Genomic DNA, 8,627 nt, shown 5'->3' on the forward strand with positions numbered 1-8,627 from the left:
TCTCTCTCTCATAATATTTACATACCATCGTAAAAGCTCACAATCCTGGTTCTTGGCTTTTCAATGGTAGGATGAGACACTTCCTTCGCCCATTCATCTTCTTCCTCCTGTTTCTCTCTCTCTCTCTCTCTCTCTTTCTCTCTGTCTCTCACTTCCTGGTTTATCATGTTCTCTCTCTTTTCACCTATTCTATTCTTCTGGTTCCCTCATTTATTGTCTTATCCTTTGTTTTTTTTTTACTTTTCCTTCTTATTATTCTCTTTTCTCCCTCTTACCGTCTTCGTCTTAGTCTTCATTTCCTTTACCTTTCCCCCTTCTTCCCTCCTTTTCCTTCCACATCATCACCACCTCCATGCATTTCCTCGTCCTTCTTCTCTTTCTTATTCTGTTCCTTTCTTCTTTTCTTCTTCATCCCACTCACCCACTCTTGTCACCTCCTCTTCCTCTTCCTCCACCTCGTCACCTCCTTCCTCTTCCACCTCCCTGCGTCACTCTCCTCCTCTTCCACCCCCTGCGTCACCTCCTCCCTTCCTCTTCCTCCTCACCCCCCCCTACCGTGTAAAAGTCAGGCTTATACCCAGAGTAGTTTCAAATGACACTGAATAAAGTTTTTGACCACTTGACGATTAAGTGAAATATCCTTTGATTTAAAATAGTTCTCCAAATTCTTCATAATTTTTTCCACCTCAAACTACTCCTTTTTTTTTTCTCTTAAGCGTATATGAAAAATTTATATAAATGCATCAATTTCTATAAATCAATAAATTTTAATCAAGTATAGTGATATATTTTTTTTGTGGGGGGGGGAGCATAGCTAGTTTATATATGTCTTGATGTCTATATACATTTGATGTCTACTTAATGTTTAATATATATTTTTTGTTAGTCGTTATAAAAATCAGTCAAATGAATTTCTAAGAAAGGTCAAGTTGATGTAAAGGACTTTGGGGAAAACTTAAGTTGTATATAAGATGAAGAAAAATACGTCTCTTTGAGGGGACATGATTCGACCTGTAGGAGTGATGATGTTGTGAAGGTAGACATGATGCAGATACAGTGAAGGTAGACATGATGCAGTTACAGTGAAGGTAGACATGATGCAGATACAGTGAAGGTAGACATGATGCAGTTACAGTAAAGGTAAACATGATGCAGATACAGTGAAGGTAGACATGATGCAGTTACAGTAAAGGTAGACATGATGCAGATACAGTGAAGGTAGACATGATGCAGACACTTTAGATTATTTCATGAATCACTAAAAGATGTTATATTTGGCAGGGCTCGTAGGGTTGGGGATGGGGGGTAGGGGATGGATGGGAAGTGTGACAAAAATACATTAAAGGAAGGGTTAAGGAGGTGAGCTGACAGTGCTGACAGTGCTGACAGTGCCTGGGTTAACAGATCAACAGAGGGGTAAGGAGGCTCTTGGCTGGATCACACGATATAAGAAAAGACCAAGAGGGAGAATAACTAACAGATGGATGAAGTTGGGAAGACAAGAGGAAGAGGCCCTAGGTGGTGAGGGAACTTATGAAGAGTCGAGAGAAAAGATTGAAGAGGCATAGACAGTGTGGATAAGTCAGTATCCACACACACACACACACACACACACACACACACACACACACACACACACACAACAACGGAGTGATGAAGTCCTGGTGTTTGTCCAGCAGGTGGCTACACTACACTAATTGTCCCCAGCAGCACACACACACACACAGTAGTCTCAAGGCAGGAGGAGGCTGTCCTTGATGTACACACGCGGCGCTACACTCAACCACTAACACATTTAAGGAGAGAGAGATATACAGGAAGGAATATACTCCAGAGTACATCCAGTAGACTCAAGGGGGAATATTTTTTGAGTACTCTGGGGGAGAAAGACACTTCTAGGTGACACAAAAAGACCTCATTGGAGTTCAGTAATCATTATTTCCTGTCCTCGTGGTCCAGAGTTATACACCTTTTACTTATAGAGCCAAGGTCTGAGATCATTAACTTAGGTGACAACAAATTGCATGGTAAGGTTAATTGACCACGTGAAGATTAGCCCTTAATGCTAACCTAGTCTAACCTAACCTAACCTAACCTAACCTAACCTAACCCCCCCCTCCAGGTAGTGTTTTAGGTGTTTAATCATCAGGTGAATAAAATTTGGGGCTCTTGAGTGACCAGTGTTTACGTTTACCTGAGTTGTATAAACCGTCCACCTGTGTTTGTCTCGTTTAGGTGGTTTATATCTATATTAAACGACTAAAGACATTCCTTACCTCAAACTTTTAGTGGTCCTCCTCTTCTCCTCTGTTTCTTCCTCCTCTTCTCCTCTGTTTCTTCCTCCTCTTCTCCTCCTCCTCTTCTTCTTCTTTCTCGTTTTCCTCCTCCTCTTCCTCCTCTTCTTTCTTATTTTCTTCTCCTTCACCTCCTCTTCTCTCTCCTCTTCTTCTCCCCCTCCTCCCCCTTTCCCTCTCTCCCCGCCTCCTCTCCCCCTACACCTCCTCTCCCCACCTCATTACCCTCTGAGCTTGGCGAGCATATGTTTGTCTTGTTACAGAAGTCGACAAACTTGTTCACTAAATCGCTTTGAATTTCGGCGGAGAAACACTCTTGGTAGTTGAACACCGGATGACTTACCGAACCAAGTTTGAACATATTGGAACAAGTGTTGTAATTTGTTACATGCCTGAGTGAGGTGTGTGGCGGTGAGGTGAGGGTGTGTGGTAGTGAGGAAAGGGTGCGTGGCAAAAAGGATTAGGGTGCGTGGGTAGTGTGTGTGTGTGTGTGTGTAAGGAGAGTGAGGTTGAGTATAAGGAAATGTGAGTGTTACTGGGGTGATAGTGTATGTGTAAATGTGAGGATGGGGAGTAACAGGAATGGGGAGAAAGGGTTGGGGTGAGAAGGGGAGAAGAAGAAGAAGAAGAAGAAGAAGGAATCAGTGTGAGGAACAGATGTGAAAGAGCAGAAGAGGAAAAAAAATCACAATACGTCAAGTAACAAAATGTAAAGGAGTCACTAAGTCAATAAACCGCCATCTTGTCTTCTTCCAACTCAGGACAGAACGAGAAGCGGCGATGACGTAAATAACATTCTAATTCTCTCTTGTGAATGACTGAATGAGGACTGAAGATAAAAATATGACTGACTGAAGACTTTATTTATATACAGACAAGAAGTAAAATATCCTATCGACATTAATCAAAGCATCTTTAGATCGTTAACCAAAGGAACGTAATCTTGAATCACCTCATTCTGATTCTTCTTCTTCTTCTTCTTAAAGTTTTGAACGGAAGAGCACAGCGTGGAAAAATCACTTTGAAATCTGGTCTTCAGGGTGATCTTCAAGCCTTGGGTACGAGGAGGATGAGGAGGAGGAAAAGATTGAAACCCGATGCTGTACCTACGATATTTGTGCACAAGAAGGTGGTGGTGGTGCTGGTGTTGACTCAAGAGACGTTTGTGTTTGTGTGTGTGTGTCAATCGTGATTCCATATGGTTGTAGTTATCATTTAGGGAAACAGTTTTATATGTTATCTTGAAAGTCTGTGTAATCCTCAGTTAATTCTTGAGATTTTGTGTTGAATTGTTTTTATTGTTTTATTTTGTGTCTAGAGTTGCCAAATTTGACTATTCGTCTCAGCTGCTCACGACACATAGAGTACTGAAGGAATTTTCACCCATATCACACAGAGTTAAGATGAACAGAGCGCTCTTACCTCCCCCTACCACGAGTAACACCGAACTGACATTACGAGCTTTGCGCATGTGCAGTCTTACAGCGGCGGCCATGATGATAAACTTATAAAAAGCAATAATAAAGAAATTTAAATCTTAAAATTCAGTAAAAGTCGATGCGATAATTTTACTTACGAATTTACATCCTAAAAATAAAAAGTATATCCCAAAAAATAATCTTGAAATGTTATAATAAAGATGTGAAGAAGATATAAGAATACAAAGAGAGATGAAATGTTAATGGAGAAGAGCGTGAGACAAGAAGGTAATCAATCATGTGTTTGATAGAGTGGATGACTGAGTTGATATAATGGAGGTCATTAGTCACGAGGTGGGTCATCTTATAACAGGGTCGGAGAAGGTCAAATATTTGTGGTTGGGTCACTAATTAGTCCATCAATTCTCATGAGTGTAGACACCAGCTGTGCTCTAATTATGATGACCTGATAATAATAGTGTTTTTATTACTTATTTCTTGCTATTTATCTCAAGTTAGGTGAGGTTAAGTTAGATTAGGTTAGAGTGGGTTTGGGTAAGTTTTGGTTAGATTTGGTTAGGTTAGGTTAGGGTGGTGAATCATCAGGAGATCTAGGCAGTGTGGAATCTCAAGGAACCTTTACCAATGGACGAGCTGTGAAACACTCCAGGGTCCTCCAGCGGCATCTTCCTCGAGGTTATGGAATGTTACTCAGATACCGAGGGGTTGTGTCAGAGGTGGTGAGGGTACATGAGGTGAGACAAGACCTTTTCATGCTCCCACGCTCCTCCTCAGTACAGGTAGGGACAGGTACTCAGGCCGTGTTGGTTCACAATATTGTAATCACTGACTTCGACTTTAATGATAATGTTGAGATTTACGAGGAGCCAACTATCCTCTCCTCGTGCTGGCTCTTGATCTTTCTTAAAAACAATATATAATACGTCTGGGATTACAAGTGTCTCGTTGGTGCTAAAACTGTACTTCAAATAACTAAAGACTTTAAGTGCTGGTTTTTTTTTAATTGAGATTATAAACTAGACATCACACTGTAAACGATTAAGGTAGATTCATCTCTCTGTTAAGTCTCTGGGATTAAAGACATTCTCGGACTGACAAACACTCACACAGTCTGGCGTGCTTTGGATAACAACTTGGTTAGTCCCTCACTGGATATCCTTCCCCATCCTTCCCTTCAAGCCATTAACAAACCAGTCCTTCATTATCCTTCCTCTGTCTCCTCTCCTCTTGGACCTACTCCAACTATCCGAGTGTTTGGGGAATTAACGCCGTCAATTCTGGCCATTCTAGTAACTCCTACTCTGGCTCGTCTACACTGACTGTTAGCGACATAAACTGTAGCTCAACACTTAGGACACCAGACGTATTAGTAGTTGACGGTGAAACAGCCGAGGTTACTGATGCTCTTGGTGTCTAACGGAGATACTGTACTGTGTTGGTGTTGCTTCGTCAGGTTTAGATGCGAAGTAGGAGGAACTGACAAAAGAGATTGCAGTAGAGGAAGACACGAAGGAGAAAAAGGAAGAGACTGCATAATTGAAGAGTGAATTTGTGTGTGTGTGTGTGTGTGTGTGTGTGTGTGTGTGTGTGTGTACATTGAATATATGAAGAGGACAGATACAGGACCGGTAACAAAGACAGTGTTTATAATTTAGTGAATTGAAGGAAGGGGAGAACGAAGACCGCTAATAAAGTGGAAGATAGGGTAAGGGAGAGAGAGAGAGGTGATAATGGTGAGAGGAATAATGTACAAGATGAATCCAATATTATCTACCTTACTTGATGATGGATAACGACAAAATAAAGGTGGATAATTAATACAGAAGAAGTATACAGGCATGCGTTTCCATTACTCTTATTGACTCAGTTTAATCCACACGGATATGTTGTGTAGAGGGTAAACAGCCCGTGCCAATTTGTATAGACCTCGTGCCATTTAGAATCGAACTTATCATTTGAAGAGAGAGAGAGAGAGAGAGAGAGAATAGACACGGGTTAATATTCAATGGGATCGTCTGGCGTTTGTTAATTGCTTGTGCTGGCATTGGTGTATTTATAGAATCTCGGTGTAGTATTAAGACATAGCTAAGGAGATCGACTCAACCTCTCTGGGGAGTCTCTCAACCTGATGGAAAAAATATAACACAGGAAATTAAGACTTGAGATATGAATGAACCCAAGTTTGTGAGATTACTGAGAGGAATAGTTCAGTGGGTGGAGGTGATGGGTGGGTGAAGGGGGGGGGGTTGTAGAAAGAGATGGGTAAGGGAGAAAGGGGAGTGATGGGTGAGAGTATGGAGCTGGGTGGTGGGTGGCAATATTCGACATGTCCTCGAAGGCCATGTAGATAAAGAGAGTTTAGACTGTATAATCTACAGAATATATTTAGAATTATTGTAGAGACTTGTTATATTTTTAATGGTAGTTATTCTGACATAATTTATATCATAGAGCAGCGTGTACAGAAGCTATAAACCAATTACATAATATGACCCTCAAGTATAGCTGCCACATTGCCAAGTGTCGAGAGAATTTTGACCCTAACTGTACACTGATATTGTTTGTGTTGTTGTTGTTGTATTTTTAAAGCATAATGGATTATTTTACACATTTTTATTTATTTATTATTTAATGAGACACTTTAACGAGTAGTATTTTTTTCTCCCAGGTTGTAAATCACAAACAGACAATAGTAAAAGATGTTGCTGTAAACAAACCCAGCACGGTGGAGGGATTATTTTAACACACACACACACACACACACACACACACACACACACACACACACACACACGAAAGGAAGTCATTTTTGTGAGTGTATAGCCTCTGACAATAAAATTATAATAATTCTATTGCGCCGGTGATTATCTCTCTAATAAGCAATATATCATGATTTTATGATTGTTTTATGAGGCGACTGTCGTAAAAGGAAAAAATAAATATGCCTGTGTGGTAAAAAGCTGAACGGGTGTGAAGACTACTGGCGAGACTATTGGTTGTGTCCGCTAGAGTGAAGCTTGAACCACACACACACTTTAGGATTTCGTCTAGGATGCCTTAATAAGCTTAACCACCGACGAAGTGGTTTACAGATCGAATTATAAGCTTAAACCACCGACAAAGTGGTTTAGAGACCGAATTTTAAGCTTAAACCACCGAGAGAGTGGTTGAGAGAGCGAATTATAAGCTTAAACACTGATAAATAAGCTTACCTTTGTATATTCATCTGTATGCTCTAAGCTTTTGTTGATATTAATGTTTTGACTCTGCTTAAATTGAACTACAGGTTAACAGTCAATAACTCAATGGTTTGTTATTCAATATTTATTTCTTTAATGTATTTAGTGATTTATTTATCTTATCCTATTCCTCAGGGGATTTTTTTTCGATGATGTATTTAATTTTGTTTTTTAAGTTTGACGATAAGAGATTAGTGGAAACGTTACCAAATATATGTTGCAGTTTATCCATACGTTGGTACTGTTATTCACGTATATACATTTCTTTATTTATTTTATTATAGTGTATGTATATGCATGATAATACATTTCGAAAGTGTGTATACATTTCATTTGACTTATACAGTATATATGTGAATTATCGTACCCTGTGCTGTAAGGTCGTATAGTGAACTAAATAGGTGCAATTATTACAGAAATATTCCACTGTAATATTTTGCCATCGTTAGCAGGGAGTACAAGATTGCTGTACCCTGAGTTATGAATTAATGTTATCTTGAATTACCACGCCACTGATAATGAAAATATTGTAATGATGATGATGGTAATGATGATAATAATGATATGCTTATTGGAGTGTTCGTCGTTGTTATTGTTTTGGTTGTTGTTATTATTGTTGTTACTTTAGTTTCCTTTAATATACAGTATGTACAAAACAGACTTGTGTTTGTAATCGGTGTAAATTGGTAAATATAAAATTGGCAGCTTGTGTAAAATTGATAATTATGGGTAGTTATACCGATTCTTTATTATTTTCATCATTAATTATCCATTTAAATATCAACTATGCCTTCAGGGAGAATCGAACTCCCGGCCTCTGGTTTACTAGACCAGCGCTCTAGCCACTGAGCTATGAAGGCTGTACTAAGGGCCTTATTATTACTAGTATTAGTGTTATTATTATTATAATACAGCAGTATATATATATATATATATATATATATATATATATATATATATATATATATATATATATATATATATATATATATATATATATATATATATATATATATATATATATATATATATATATAATGTTGTGTGTGTTTATGGCTATATTATTTACCCAAGGAATAATTAATTGTTTATACACACACACTCGCGTGACGGCGGTGGACAATTAGACAACTTTCCTCCGCCTTTGAGCTCCCTAATGCTCTGGCCGGGCCAATAGTTGACCCCCGTAAACCTGGATTACTACAGCCCGCCCTGACCAAGAAAACAATTGAATTATATTTTAAATGTGGGTGTCTACCTCTGGCGGCCATTATGTCTCTGATATACAATTCTAAAGATAAATAAAAGACGGTAACTACATGTTGTAATTGGAGATGGTGACGAGAATAATGAAACAAGAATATTTTTGGGTGGACTTCCTAAGATGTTGGTTTAGTCCTTAATGAAGATTGTATCGTAAAAACCTGTATTATTTTTGTTAAGTTTCTCTAACTAGTGGAGTCAAGATGTAGATATTTCAGTTTGTTTTGATATTAATTGTAGTAATTTTGATATATTACTTTACGTCTTGTTATTATTTGAATTACTGGCTTGAGTTTTATATATTTAGGTGTATTTAACACTTCTGCTACATGTCCCCTCTCACCCTGCCTCCCCCACGCCCTCTACGCCTCCCCCACGCCTTCTACGCCTCC

General features: G+C 38.9%; 1 non-coding gene across 1 annotated transcript; it reads right to left on the reverse strand.

The window, feature by feature from the left end:
• Positions 1-7,759: 7,759 nt before the first annotated feature.
• Positions 7,760-7,832, reverse strand: Trnat-agu. The gene has a single exon. It is a non-coding gene; the product is annotated as a tRNA-Thr (tRNA).
• Between the last annotated feature and the right edge of the window lie 795 nt (positions 7,833-8,627).

The sequence above is a fragment of the Homarus americanus genome, unplaced genomic scaffold, assembly GCF_018991925.1.
Source record: "Homarus americanus isolate GMGI-L3 unplaced genomic scaffold, GMGI_Hamer_2.0 scaffold8392, whole genome shotgun sequence".
Classification (NCBI taxonomy): Eukaryota; Metazoa; Arthropoda; class Malacostraca; order Decapoda; family Nephropidae; genus Homarus; species Homarus americanus.